The 14732-nt window shown below is 38.7% G+C and overlaps 1 long non-coding RNA gene across 1 annotated transcript in view; it reads right to left on the reverse strand.

Moving 5' to 3' along the window:
- Nucleotides 1–637, reverse strand: part of LOC109958991 (uncharacterized) — a 3191-nt gene extending 2554 nt beyond the window's left edge. Inside the window, exon 1 of the long non-coding RNA XR_002274750.1 lies at nt 600–637. This is a non-coding gene — a long non-coding RNA (uncharacterized LOC109958991). The remainder of the gene's footprint in view (nt 1–599) is intronic.
- Between the last annotated feature and the right edge of the window lie 14095 nt (nt 638–14732).

A 14732-nucleotide genomic window follows, 5' to 3' on the forward strand; every position in this document is an offset into this window, starting at 1 on the left:
TTGTGTACGCCTGCCTCATCTGTGCCCTGTGAGCGGGTGTTTTCCAAAGCAGGAGAAATATTGTCAAAAAAAAGAAATCGCCTAAGACCTGCCACAGTGGAGAAACTGTTGTTTTTAAATAAAAACCAATGATGTGTCCCCTAAACCATAATCACTGGCCATACCTCAACATTACAAAAGCACAATCATTGTCCATACCCCAAACCCAACCACCCTCACCTCACTGTAAATAATCATTTCCATCATTTCCAAATAATCATTTTCCATACTGCCAGTATATATATACACACAGTATACTGCCATCACTACAATATACATGTTTTGCATACTTCTTTATTTTGCTGACAGTTTTATTCACAGGCTTTCTGCAAAATGCCACACACTTCAGATTCATGCCAACTGATATTGTTGCATCCAGTAGATGTCCTACTAGAACAAATGAAGCTTCAAGAAGCTTTGCGCTGGAGTGAACCAATTGGATGAAAGGCTTCATTGCTTCATGAAGCTTCATCTGCCCATCACTACCGTTAATCAACAAAGCATGCGCATTTGGTTAACTTTGTATCGTTAACATGTGTAAAAAAAATGTTCTGGGTTACCTGTTCCTGTTTCATGGATGGGGGTGGCTCTGACAAAAGGTTTGGGCTGAGGAGTCAGCAGGTTTAAATACCTCCCACTAGGCCTGGACTGTACCAAGTGTCCAGTACAAAAAGAGGGGAGTTTGGGAGAAATATAGTTTATTTGTTTGTAGTTTATGCTAGTTAGTGTCTTTGTCTATTCCCTGTGTGTGTTACTGGTTTGGCCAGCCAGTATATATATGTTCCCCATCTGTGTTTTTTGTGTACTGTGTAGTTCATTTAGCTGTATTTTGAGATTCCTTATCTTTTGTTGACCTCTTTTAGGGCCCAGTTTGTTTGATATTGATGTTGTTTGTATTTTTTCCATGTTTTTGGGTGAGTAAAAAGCCCATCTGTTTTTGAACTTTAAAAGCTGTGTCCTCTGCCTTAATGTTCGGTCCGTGACAGATGTCTATTTAAAATATATTTTTTTAGACGTTTGTGCTCTCAGTTTGATTCATTGTAAGTGCTTTGTCATTGACAAAATAAATACCAGAACATAAGGCTGAAAATCCAGGTCATTTTCATTATCAGTTAATGTAATTATTTTCTTTCCTGCCACCTTTCTGCCTGTTCTTGATTATGGTGATTTGTAATATATGAGTGCATCTGTATATTATTTTAGTAAATTTGTTGTTTACCCTAGTGCCTCAAGGTTTATCACATATTCAAAGCCACTGATTCACTATCGTAACCTGTATTCTAGAGTCAGACCCTCTCTTGCCAATACCCCGGCTAAGTCGCTGGTACATTTATAAAGCCATTCTTGACAGGTTACTCTGATATCTTTGTAAATTTACTGTTCAAAATTTGACTTGAAATCACAGGACACATATTAGCTCCATATGCTTTCTTTGCTCTGAATACTTTGAACAATTTACAGAAAGAAGTTGATTTGGAGTTGTTCTGTAAATTCTTTAACATCTGTTTCATTTGCCATATGTCTCTGCAATTCTTAAACTAGTTGGATATTTTAAATGAGTTGTAGTGACTGCTGTTTTATATTAGTCTGAATTTTATTATGTGGTTTTTGTTATATTTAAGTGGCCATTCTGGACAAGTCTCCTTTGTAAAACAAATGATTTCATTGTGACTTCCTGCTTAAATAAAGGTTAAAGTTTTGTGTTTAAAATGTCACAAAATATTCCCATTACACTTCGCCAAAGTCTAAGGTAACACAAATTCCTTGTTTTATCTAACTAACTGTTGTACACCCAAATTTATTTAAACATATTATGACAAAGAAAAGCATCAAACTGCCACATTTGAAAGTATACTGGGAGGCAGAGCCTTGAGCTATCAAGCTCCTCTCCTGTGGAACCAGGTCCTCTCAGTTTGGGAGGCACACATCCTCTCTACCTTTAAGATTAGGCTTAAAACTTTCCTTTTTGATAAAGCTAAACTATAGTTTGGGCCTTCCCTTAGTTTTGCTGCTGTAGGCCTAGACTGCTGGGGGTTCTCCCATGATGCTCTGAGCTCCCCTACTTTCCTGTCCTCTCTCTCTGTGCCCCCATTATGTTCACTAACTGTGTCCTCTTTCTCTTCCTGTACCTTTCTGCAGGTAGCTCTGGCTTTGGAGCTCTATGTTTCTGATGAGCAGTTACTAGCCACATCAACCTACCCAGTGTTTGATTGTTAGTCATTGTGTTTACTGTGTCTTGTTTTTTTCTTCTGTCTTTCCTCTATCCACTCACCCCAACTGGTCACGGCAGAAGGCCGCCACCAGGAGCCGGGGTTTGTCGGAGGTTTCTTCCGTTAAAGGGAGTTTTTCCTCCCCGCTGTCGCCAGGTGCTTACTCAAGGTCTAGACCTTACAATGTAAAGTGCCCTGAGATTATTTTTGTTGTGATTTGCACTATAAAATAGAATTGAACAACTTATATATGCAGATTAAAGAGTCTTTTTGGCAGCTGTCAGAAACAAGACTATAGGTGCATATGTAGGATAACTTGAACAGTTTTTTTTTTAATTATGTTCAGTTGCAGTACTTCTGAAACTTGCCAAATGTGTAAATGAATTTCCATGTGGAAACCTAGTCTGGTCACAGTAAGATTTTCTGCATGCTGAATTTTTATTTTATTTTATGCTCTGTACTGAATAATATATACTGTACATGATTAAATTAAATGTGTAACATTGTAAAATTGTTTTTCCTTACTGCTGATTTTGATCTTTAACTGCCAGATACTTTTCAACTATTAATTTATTTCTTCAGGTACATTATCTCCCCATTTGTTTTGCTGTGCTTTTTTTTTGTTTTGTAAATGCTCATTAAAACCTCACCTCAGTTTATATCCACAGATACGTAGGCTACAGATGTGGCTGATCGCTGATCAACAGAAACTCAGCATGATAAATTAAGAAAAACATTTACATTCACTGAACCCCACGAGAGGTCTTTGATTTAAAATGTGTCTAGAGAATAATAACAATTGATACGCCAAATGAGCACTAATGGAATGTCTAAACAGAAAGTGATGAAAACACATGGACAATTGCAGTTTTATGAAATAACAAGTGATATAAAATAGGGGAACATTATCCACACTAACAGGATTGAAATAAAATATGTACTTCTGTTGGTCTTTGCCAATTCTTTACATGTGATTACACAGGTCATCTCTAAGAGCTATACTTATATAACTGATTCTACTTTACTTCAGCTTTAAAATGGTTACAAGAGAGGATTGTACGAGGTGTTTTCATTTTTCAGAATGATGAGTAAAGGCCAATGTCAGCAGCTAGATCCAGCAATTTCTGTAAAGTAATTCATCAAAAGATTGAAATGACCAAGTAGTTTCACCATTCACATTAAAATATGAGTAAATGTAAAGCCATGGCAATGAAACTGTATTGAAAATATCAATCATATCCATTTGGGCATAAAGGTATTGTGCTTCCTCTTCAACTGAAGAAGAGACGGGTGAGCAATTGAAGGAAAAACCTGAGTAAATAAGTGGTGTCTTCCAGGATGACAACGACCCCAGCCACAGGACAGGAGGGGACAATGAATGGCTTGATAAGTATGAAAATCATATGCTATGATCTTCACAGCCATCAGACTTCAACCCAGTTAAACACATATGGGAGATTTTGGGCTGAAGTGTTAAACTGCGTCTCCACCACCATCATCAAAAGATCAAGTGAGGGAATATCATTTGGAAGGATAGTGTTCATCCCTCCAGTAGAGTCCAGAGACTTGTAGAGTCAATACCAAGTTGCACTGAAGCTGTTCAGGTGGCACATGGTGAACTAACACCTTACTTTATGTAGCTCTTTTTTCCTCATTTTTCACTCATCTGTGTAATTTAGTGCTTTCTGATGCACCTAACTGGAAATTGGTCTATGAGCACTCACACCGTGATCGTGAACAAACCTGTTTTTAATGAGGTATTCTATTTAAAGTCGACAGCAGGGGTCTCCAACCTTTGTTCCTCAGAGAGCTTCTTTGACAAAATGAAAGCGGCTGAGAGCTGCTCATGTCACATGTTACATTCACTCACAAGTTGCATCAAAACCCTAAAACTGATTTTCAAAACAAACCAGTTAATTAAGATAATTGTTTTGTGTAACCAGGTATTAAATGTCAATATCCACTGGTCACATTTTGTACCAAAATCATCATAAACTCACATCAGTCATCACATCAGAGTGTCAAACTCTCAAAAAGTACCTCCCTTAAGAAGCTCAAGTCAAATTTGGGGTTTGCACCCAAGTGTTTTAAAAACAGTGGAATGTTAGTTATTGTCATTTAAAGTAGGCTCCTTCAATCTCTAAGAAATCATACAAAGAAGATTCTCCTTATAATTCCAGAAACTTTTAAAAGTTTGCTTCATTATCACAGTAATGCAGTGATAGTTGGTAGTACAATGGTACAGTGTAGCAAACAAAAGTGAATTTGCTGTATCTAATTTGACAAAATGTAAACAAATGTAAACTTGAAAATAAAGAACATAGCACAACATACTTCATGTGTCGTTATTTAAATTATAATCACTGATAGAAGTGTGGGTAGACTCAGAAATGACTGTAGTTAATACATTTTAATACACACTCCCTTAGAATTTTTGTCCCTGTTGAGTAAAGAGAGCTGTGACCTATTTGAGCTCAAATGTAATTCTTTGTAGATTTTTGTTTTATTATTCAGTGTGTTGCTTCTAAAGAACATTTATTCAGAGTTCAGGGAACTACACAGTTGTTAAAAATGTCCAAAATGTATCATTTGTTTGTTCACAGATTTATTCCTGAGATGTCTGTGGGACTATCTAGCAGCGTGAGGGGATAGAGTTCATCTGTTTGACGCTAATGTGATGGAAAAAAAGATGAGGTCAGCAAAGCATCAGAGTCACCAAAGTAAGATTGATTCCAGATCAGATCTCACTTACATGCGAAACATGGGTTTAAACGTATTGATTATGAGTGTTCAGAAATCCTTGGTGCCTCGGGCTAGATTAAAGCTGCTCGAGCCAGAATCAGCACTGTCCTTCTCCTCTGGTCCTGTCCTTCTCAAACAAGATCACAAAACGAGTCAGCTCTTCCCACAGCTGGCTTTGTGGCATTAACTGGTCTGCATAACTTTATTGGAAATCACACTTGCTGAAGGTGATTAATTAATAGCTACAAATTCTATTTGCAGGAATATTCTCTAAGTATCAAATTCACAAAACAGATTTATAATTCATAAACACTAATACAGATTAATTTTTTATTTATGTGACAACAATTATTTAAATCCCTAACTCGTGACACACGGCTCTGCTGCCAGAAAATATCTTCGAATGTCCCTCTCGTTTCCAAATCTTTGCCCCTTGTGTTTTTACCTAGTTTATGTGAAGCAAGAGCAAAGCAGCTTCTGTACAAATATCTAATCATTCACAAGGTGACACTTGTAGACCTCAGAGGCGGCCCTCCTTTCACAAGTCTCAATGATAATCTGCACTTACTTACATCATTGATTATGTCTGTGGAAGAGAAAGTCTACTGGGCATTCAATCCCACTATTGCACAGAGACACAGAAACACGAAGCAAACAAGATTAATAATAGCCTGCGGTGTTCATCCCTGGGGCCAAGTAGCTAACAACTCTTGACAAAACAGGGTTTAGAACAGCAGATGGATTGTCTGTAGAATGAAGGGACTGTGCATTGGGAGTGTAATGAAGAGAAAGAGAGAGAGAGTTGGGTGCAGGCTTTTCCTAGTGTCTCTTTGAACAAGCCCATGGAAATTAAATCAGTCTGTGACAGTTCCCATCAACTGATTCCACCTGGGGACAGTGACCATAGATATGAATATACGCTAATCAGCCTTTGTTCCATCTGAAGAAAAGAATCCTTTAAATAATCACAAACAATACTCTTGTGGTCCAATAAAAAGACAAGAAGTCCCATGGAGAGTTACTACTGGGCCAGCTAAGAAGCTGAACACAGGCATCAACATCTCTGCTGGCTTGGGTAAGAAATGTGAGATGCATCTAGTTATGGTAGGTGTAAAGCCAAGAGAAGCATGTTTGGTTGTGAAAATGACAAACACCAAAGCCTTTTTAGATGCCTTTATGTTGATTAAAACTCTCATTTCTTTGTGGGTAGAGCAGTCGTCTCCTAACCGGAAAGTTAAGGGTTCGAATCTAGGTGCCTGCAGTCGACGTGTCCATGGGCAAGACCCTGAACTCCCCAAGTTGCCTGTGATGGCGGTGCATATGCACGCAGCAGCCCAGGGCCCTCGGCTCCAAATAAAATTTTGTTGTACATATCACAATGCTACAATGACAATAAAATAAAGCTTCTTCTGAGCGGCTGTAATTGGTGCTTTTTGTAACGGTAGTCATGGTGAGCATCAGCCGACTCTGCAGCTCTGTGGAACACTTAAGCAGCTTTCAGCTCATTGTTTTCATTTGCCTGCACACCTGAATGACACACCTGTGCCTGCTGATGAAACACCGAGGTAGCATCAATCATAAGGTATAAGTGCTAATGTTGTGCTCATGTCTACAAAAAGCAGGGATCAGAGTTCAAATCCAGAAGCTGTCAGGAAACTACACCCAGCGGAAGCCCCCAGGCAGCCGTCATCCATGCAGTGTTGTGAAGGCCAACTACTGCCTGACACATTTAATCAAGGGAGGGGGCCTACATTTAGACAGGCATGGTCTACGGGGACATAGAGAAGGTCCTCACAGCAAAATGAAGAGAAAGTGAGTAAAGGACCCTCTTGTCTGACTAATGCCTTGAATTCTTGATTTGTCCACTGCTATTTAAACACACATGACTAGAATAAGAGATTTTCTTTGAGTACTTTAAATGAAACAATAAAGCCCTAAAATGTAGGGAAAAGGGTATTTTTGAAAGTATTTTAGAAATTATACCAGCATTTTTTATGGGTAGCCTGTAAGTCAAGCCATACTTGTCATATCTAAATATCTATCAACACTATCTGTGACTATCTATTCTCAGAGTTGGTGCAGGTAAGTCATGTAGCACTACCTTTTAGTGAAGAAGGCAACTGTACTGGGCTGTAGCTCTGAGACCGAGCAGTGCAGAGGAGAGCAGAAGATTACATAAGTTATAACCTTGCCACAGTAGGTGTGCCTGTTGGCTGCCAAGTGTTTTGTCATTGATAAAGCTGCAGATTAGTGATGTCAGTGGTCACAACCCGTGTCGAAGAAGAACATTTCATTTATACTTATATAAATCTAAATGCTTTGCTCTTTTTAGTTGCATGTTGATCTTTAAAGAATCATCATTGGCATATTTCAAGGAATTGCATCACTGCAGACCTAAAATACTGTAGGATGCTCTGTTTTTATTTAATGTGACTTGAATATCAAGGGCTAAAATTTGGATATGACATAAGTCCCAATGTTGCCTATATTTTGAAAGCAAAATCAGTTAAAGGTACAAAATTATGAAGCTACTGAGTGCAAGCATGTTGAAAAAAAGACAATAGACTAGCTTTTATTTGGAAATGGCATTGCACTATAGAAAACATTCTATGGTTCAAGTTTGAAAAATTCTCACAGAAAACCGTTCTAATAACTTTAAATTGATCAAATCAATCAACCAATTGGGCACTGTGAAAGTGCCATTCTGACCTCTTCTCCTGAGATTCAGTACATCCTGGACATCAGAATCACATGCACAAGAAGAAACATCACTGGAGAAACGTCTCCGTTGGGCACACGGGAAAAGCAGAAAGACATACACAGCAGGTTGAGGACAGGTAGGGGATAACAAATATACTGAAAATATAGCAGGCATGAGCTCAGAGATAAGAACAAGCGAGCTAGTGCTTAAACCTGATAGATCTAAAGTGCTCATGGGAAACTACTGTGAAATGAATGAATTATCACAGTTTAATACTAAAATACTGGTTAGACACACCTGTAAGGCCAGCAGGTGGGCAATTCCCATTTAGCATTCATTCATTACTCTGGTGGTTTCGTTGCACGAGGAGCATCTGCTGGTGTCTGGCATTATATTACTTTTTCTTGAAGGGGGATTGGGCTAGTGTTGCAAATGTGGTTGCAGATTTTCCCACCTGCACTGTGAGGCAGTGGGGAGGCGGCCACTGGCTGAACGACTCCCCAGCATGTTGTTTAGTTGGGTTATGTGGCAGCAGAGTGTTGTTTACGGCATCATGTGTGACTGGAGAGTGATTAGTGACTCAAATTAGCAGATTGCACAACTTTAAGTAGGTAAATTAACAGCTGGGTAAACAGTGCTTACATATACCATCCATAATGGTCTTCTTACAGCCCTGTGATAGACTGGCTACCTGTCCAGGGTGTACCCCGCCTCTCACCCAATGTCACCTGGGATAGGCTCCAGTCCCCCTGTGACCCTATTCAGGAATAAGCGGTATAGATAATGGATGGTCTTCTTAATGTTCTTAGTTTCCATTTCTTACAGTGAGGCTGAATCCACACACACACACACATATACACTCAACACAGACCATGGACTGGATTGTTGGAATTTAAATTCCCAATGTTTTTTGGTTGTTTCATCACTGGGAAAATGTCCTTTGGACAGATGAATGGTCCAAAATTCATCCTGAACATTGTGCAGGTCTAATCAACAGCTACTGGAAGTGCTTACTTGTGGTTATTGCTACCAAGAGTGGTTCAACCACTTATTAAAACACTGTTGCTATTACCTTTTTTTTACTATCACTTTGTATGTTTAATTGGTGTGTTCAATAAAGACATGAAAGATCATGACTCTGTGTTTTATCATCTTAGAAATATTGTGTTTGTTGATATTTGTAACTTTGGTGAAGATCAGGTTACATTTCACGGCTGGTTTATGCAGAAAACCTGGAAATTACAAACAGTACCATTACTTTTTCTTGTGTCTGTGGCTATAAAATATAGTATAACAAGGATAATTCATGTAAAAATATGTGGCTCAACCTCTAAAACATTTTCTCATGGATAAGTTCATGTCTAAGTCTTAACACTGGATCATCTATATCGAAAGCACTGCCTGTCTTTTTGTTGTAATGAGGCATTGATAACATTCACCAGCGATGGAGTCTTTCATTACTCAAGTGACAGCATAATGCTTGAACCCATTTAGCTGAACATATGGAGAGCGCTATCAGGGTCTCTTCAGTGGTTTTCAACAGAGACACATCTCATCCCCAATCCAACACAAATGACATTGGTAGTAGAGAAGAATCAAGCCAAGGTAATCTTTATTAAAAAGCACTTTTCTATTACACAACTCACAGATAGATTGCTGCCAAAAGCCACATCAATGACTCTTTGAATTTAAAGCTTTAAAGAGGGAGGAAATCTTCTCAGATGTGCAGAGCAAGATGAGAATTTTTAAATAAGCCTATCCACTCCTGTCATTGTAATATCCTGCTGAGAAGAGTGTCCTGTTTTTCCACAAACACACTTACTATTAACTACTATTTTCCATTAACAGAAGTCATCACACTGGATCAGTAATGGACACTTCACCTTGCTGCAGCGCCAGGCTCACTTCTTTGTACTCTTTTGTTCCTTGCTTGTCTGTCCACTGTGTCACAACAAAAGCAACATACGTAGAGGCATCATAATAATCACATTCTTTATTCTGAGCACTGCTACAGTAGGTGTGTTCTCACTTTGGTTTGTTTGGATCTGTTTTTTTGTTAGTTTGCAATGACTCTCAAAAACATATTTTAATGATTTTCAAATACAGGTTTTTTGTTGTAACGATGACTACCAAATACACTTAAATCACTTAAATTAGATGGAAAGTGATTCATCTGATTCATCGCAATCAGGAATAACTATTTATTCATGAGTTAGGCTATTGCACTTAAAGAATAAAAAAAGACATAAGGACAGAATCTGATACTGTCTGTTATGTTGCTACAGGTCTGGTCCCAGATACAGATGATGAAGACTAAAAGTCTGTATCCATACAAACATCCCTGCTGACAGTGTTGTCCTAAGAAAAAAGAGAGCGTCAGTTGTTTCAGCAAATGCCCAAAACCCGCATTTGTTTTGTTCAACTGACAAAGATTATTACCACAGAAATCATGACTCTAATCTATCAGATGCAAAGGCAGAAATAGCATGACTTTGTTATAGAGCCACAAAGTCCACAGACAGAGGTAGTTGAGATTGATGGGTCAACAAAATATCAGACTGCAATACGAGAGACTGATGCTTGTTTCCTGTTTCCTAGAGACTGTCCTTCTGTAAAAAAAACAAAGTCCATATGTTTTTTGTGTGGACAGGTTATTACAGCAAACAGTGATGTGTAATACTTATGTGACTGCTAGTGAGCACTGTAATTATGTCATTAGCAAAGGAGGAAATAACGTGATGTAGCACATATAGCAACACAGCCTGCATTAGGAGTGGGCTGGGATGGATGGATCATAAAACACATGACTATGGGCTGGGCTGGATGGATGGATGGATCATAAAACACATGACTTTCCTACAGGACATTGGTGTTCAGTCCCTTCTTAATGTGTTTTTTATTCACGCTCATTCCACAGCTTTAACCATGTTTATTACTGTAACCATGATGACATTTTTTAAAAACTCAAATCACACTTATTTTCTAAACCTAACCAAGTTATTTTTCTGTCTAAACCTTATGAAACCAATATGGTTTCATAATTGTAGCTGAGTTTTTGATTGTTACCATGACGACAAAGGCCTAGTATGCATGCTGCTGGTTTCTTTCCAAGTTAGGGACAAACCACATATAGGCTGGGTCCCAATTCAGGGGGCGCATTCTTTGAAGCCTACATTTGAAGACTGATTACGTCACAGCATCACGACAAGGCTGTCCTATTTTGAAGGCTCCTTCACATGCGTCCTTCTCTCCCCAGGCAACAAAGGCTCCAACTGGTGGATCCTTTGCAGTCCACCTTATACCAAGATTCTTTATGCACCAGCAGTGCGCAGAGAAGCTGCTAAGGTTGCTAGGCGACAGAAGCGATGCTTCATAACACAAGGGCAAGGGCAGGAACAGTTGGAAGCATGAACGGGAAATCATCTGACTAACTCATTTTGGTTTGGTCCAAGGCATGGCCTTTGTGGCCTACAAAGGTTACAAAGGATGCTGCCTTGAGACACAGCTATATTGTCACTTGGGTTTAGTTTATACCAACAAACAAAGTTGATTTATTTTAACCATGGCCATGATCTTTTTCTGATCATGTGGCTGTTATTGTAACCATGACAACAAAGGTATCCTCATCTTAACAATGAGTAATTTTAACCCAAACCGCAATGTTTCCAAAGCATTAACCAAGTCATTCTTTTAACCCACATCATGAGCTTTGCCTAAATCTAAATCATTACACTGTAAGATCAGGACACTGTGTTATTTTTATTAAACTGGACTAACTGTCCTGACATTAGTGATGCACAAATGGTCTTATACTAGTATAGTGCTTTTCTATGCACAGTAGCAAACTCAAATCACTTTCACCCATTTGCACTCTCACACTGGTAATATCACCGGGACCAACTGGGGGTTCTTGGTCAAGGACACTTCAACACATGGAGAAACCAGGAATCGACCCGCCATCCTTCCCGTTAGTAGACAACCCACTCCACCTCCTGAGCCACAGCTGCCCCGTAAATAAAAAAAGAAAGTAATTCTATATCTTGCCCTAGTGGCTTGGACCAATGCCATATTTTGTGTTTTGATTCAGACTTGTTGGCCTTGCTGTAAAGCTCATGCATGCGCCACACTGTAGCACACCAGCATCTTAATATATACTTAGATGCATCTTAATAATATACAGCACTAACTCAGCATAGTGGTATGTGAGTCTTTATGCACTTTGCTACAGTATGTTAGCTTGTATCTCAAAGTGCAGCTGAGATCCACAGAAATCCAGTAATTAGTTGTCAAGTGTAACTGTAGACCTCTTGGTGGTGTTGGATGAAACGTCACTGACTCATTAGACACTAGATTATAAAGCTGAATGCAGTAAAACCTTAAGTGTGAATTCTGTAAGTCTGATACTGACTTTAGATTAAAACTGAGAAAAGGAAAAATACAGGTAACTATATGTTTAAAAATATTTAATACAAGAAGAAACCAAATTATATTTCACTAGTTTAGTGCTTTATAGTAGCATTCTGAGAGTTCTGATACAGTGATTCAAAATGTCCCTGACCGAACAGACAGACGGCCTTTTGCAGGTTGCAAAACACACTCTGTCTGATCCGTGTCTAAGAATCTTGTTTCTGTGAAAGGTCCTTTTTTTTTCAAACCCCAAAGATACTTTGCACTCTCTCCTTGGAGAAGGCAAGTCCATTTTCTTTGATGGTAATCAACCCCTCCCTGTCTTTCTCCCCTTTACGTAACCTCACTGGTGTGAGACTGTGTAAGACTGTGAGATCCCATTCCATTTGTTTCTTTTTAATGGCTGCCCCAAACTAAAAAAACGGATGAGAACTTGAGCAAAGGAAGAACTGAATGTGACCAAACATTCAATGAGCACTTCCATTCAGAAGTGCTAAAGACACTGGAAAAAAAAGATGATTTCAGTTTAACTGTCCAGTACAACAACAAAAGAGGCAACATTAACCTGAGATTAGATTTAACAAGTACCGATCGCCAGCTCCGCCCCTCCAGATCTTTTTTAATTTCCTTAAGTAATTCACAGACAAGCGTATAGTTTAAGGTCTCTTTCAGACTCATATCCAGCACATAAAATACCTGAACATACCGTGTTTTCATGTGTTGAGTGAACAGTGGAACGGCCCATGGGATCACTTAAAATTGTGTATGAGCACAAGGTGCATTGTGTGTCTACAGCAGGCGAAGAAATGACCTTCTCTTGCTTTAAAGAAAACATCCTTGAAGTAAAATAACTGTGATACTCTAGGGCTCAGGAGAAATCTCCCCATTCTCAGAAGAGACGTTTGCACAGGCAGACCTGCTTTGGGAAGAGGAGCACTGCAGGGCCTGTGGGCTGATGAGTCACTTTGAGGCAGATCTGAGAATACCGTTATGGCTGCAGGGGCTGGAGAATTGTCTACCACACGGTCTTAAACTTGAAGAGCTGCACGAAGGAGGCTCCCCCTGATTCCTCACTAATATTAAATGACAGCAATTTAATCATTTTTATTATAGTTTACATTTATTCAGGACACAAGTTAGTGAATTATTGTAGTCGTGCTTTAGCAAAAAGCATAAAGCAAAGACAGAAGCTCAGAAATCACAAATTTTCATCACAGACACAATGGTTTGTTTCTTAGTCAATAAGAACTGGGCCATTGATAACATGCAGGGAGTAACAGTTTCCAGAGTCACAGATAGTGAAGTAAAGATTCTGTCTTAAGTTCAAAATGCCATAAAGCAGAAAATGAAAGTGTTACCGTAGGGTCTTATCTTACTGTGTATTAGAAATTACTTTTTTATCTTAAGGAGACTGTAGAAAATGATGAACTAAATGCAGAGCATAAGGTCTCCTCTAAGTAGAGCCAAGGATTACCTTACTCTATTATACAGTCATTTGAAAGTGTGGTAAAGGTTAATGATGAAATGGGGGCCACCGTCTGTGGCCAAAGGTGCCATACAGGCAGACAGGAGATTACTCACAAATGTTTTACTTGAGACTTAGGAAACTGTTTCAATGATGAGTTAATTAAATGTATTAGACTTGTTTCTTGTTCAAATATTGCTTTTCTTCTATCTTTCATAGAAGTGACATCAATGCAGTACATTCCTCCTTGCTGATTTGCTAGGTTGATATTTGCATTCTTCAGGCATCCTAGTTCTAACCCGGTCCTGTTTATAGGCAGCTTCAGTGAAAACAAAGTGCTATGTGTTTGCAGCTCAGTCTCACAAGAAAATATCTGTGTTGGTCCACAGCATAAAAAGTAGTAATGTCAGAATAACAGCTGTAAAACTGTGACATGCAAATGTCTTTTGTATTGCAGCCCTGTGTCCTTCTTTGTGTTCTTCTTTTTTGGTGTTTTATGGCAGTTGGCAAACATTGAAGTGGTGCACTACCACTATGAGCTGGATTGGAGCGTGGTCGGAAATTAGTGTCAGTTGAAATCGAACGGTTTTGATCTACAGAAAGTTAAGAACATGAAGAAGAACAGCCGACTGTCAGACCGACAGCCAGAGCTTGTGTCTATTGTGTCATGTTGAACTTTTCATTTGAGAATGTTTTAACCGAACCCAGCGTCTTTCCCTTACTTTAACCGTATAGTTTCTGTGCCTTAACTTAACCATATTTTTTTGTTTTCGCTGCTGGAAAGACATTGCCATGTCACAATTTTTGATCCAGAAAATGTTGCATTGTCACAATTTTGGAAGCTTTATTTTGAGAGTAGCACCTTTTGTGTTGCAAGCCAACCTTGCTATGGTACATTTTACTGTGATACTGGGTTGATGTTTGTGTAATGGAGAATTTAAAGCATTGATACCTTGTGTTCTAGTATTTCATCTACATTGGATTTAAGAAACAAAAGGAAGCGTGTCTTTCTTTATGAAAAAATCTTTTGGGACATTTAGAATTATGTAAAACACTTTGTCGGCACAGTACATCTATTTTTATGCTATAGTATGTGAGTGAATTCTTATTTCTGATTGGCTGGTGAGTGTGTATTAAAATCATTCAGTGGAAATGTGCTGTTTAACAC

This window comes from Monopterus albus, unplaced genomic scaffold (assembly GCF_001952655.1).
Source record: "Monopterus albus unplaced genomic scaffold, M_albus_1.0 scaffold36.1, whole genome shotgun sequence".
In the NCBI taxonomy this organism is placed as follows: Eukaryota; Metazoa; Chordata; class Actinopteri; order Synbranchiformes; family Synbranchidae; genus Monopterus; species Monopterus albus.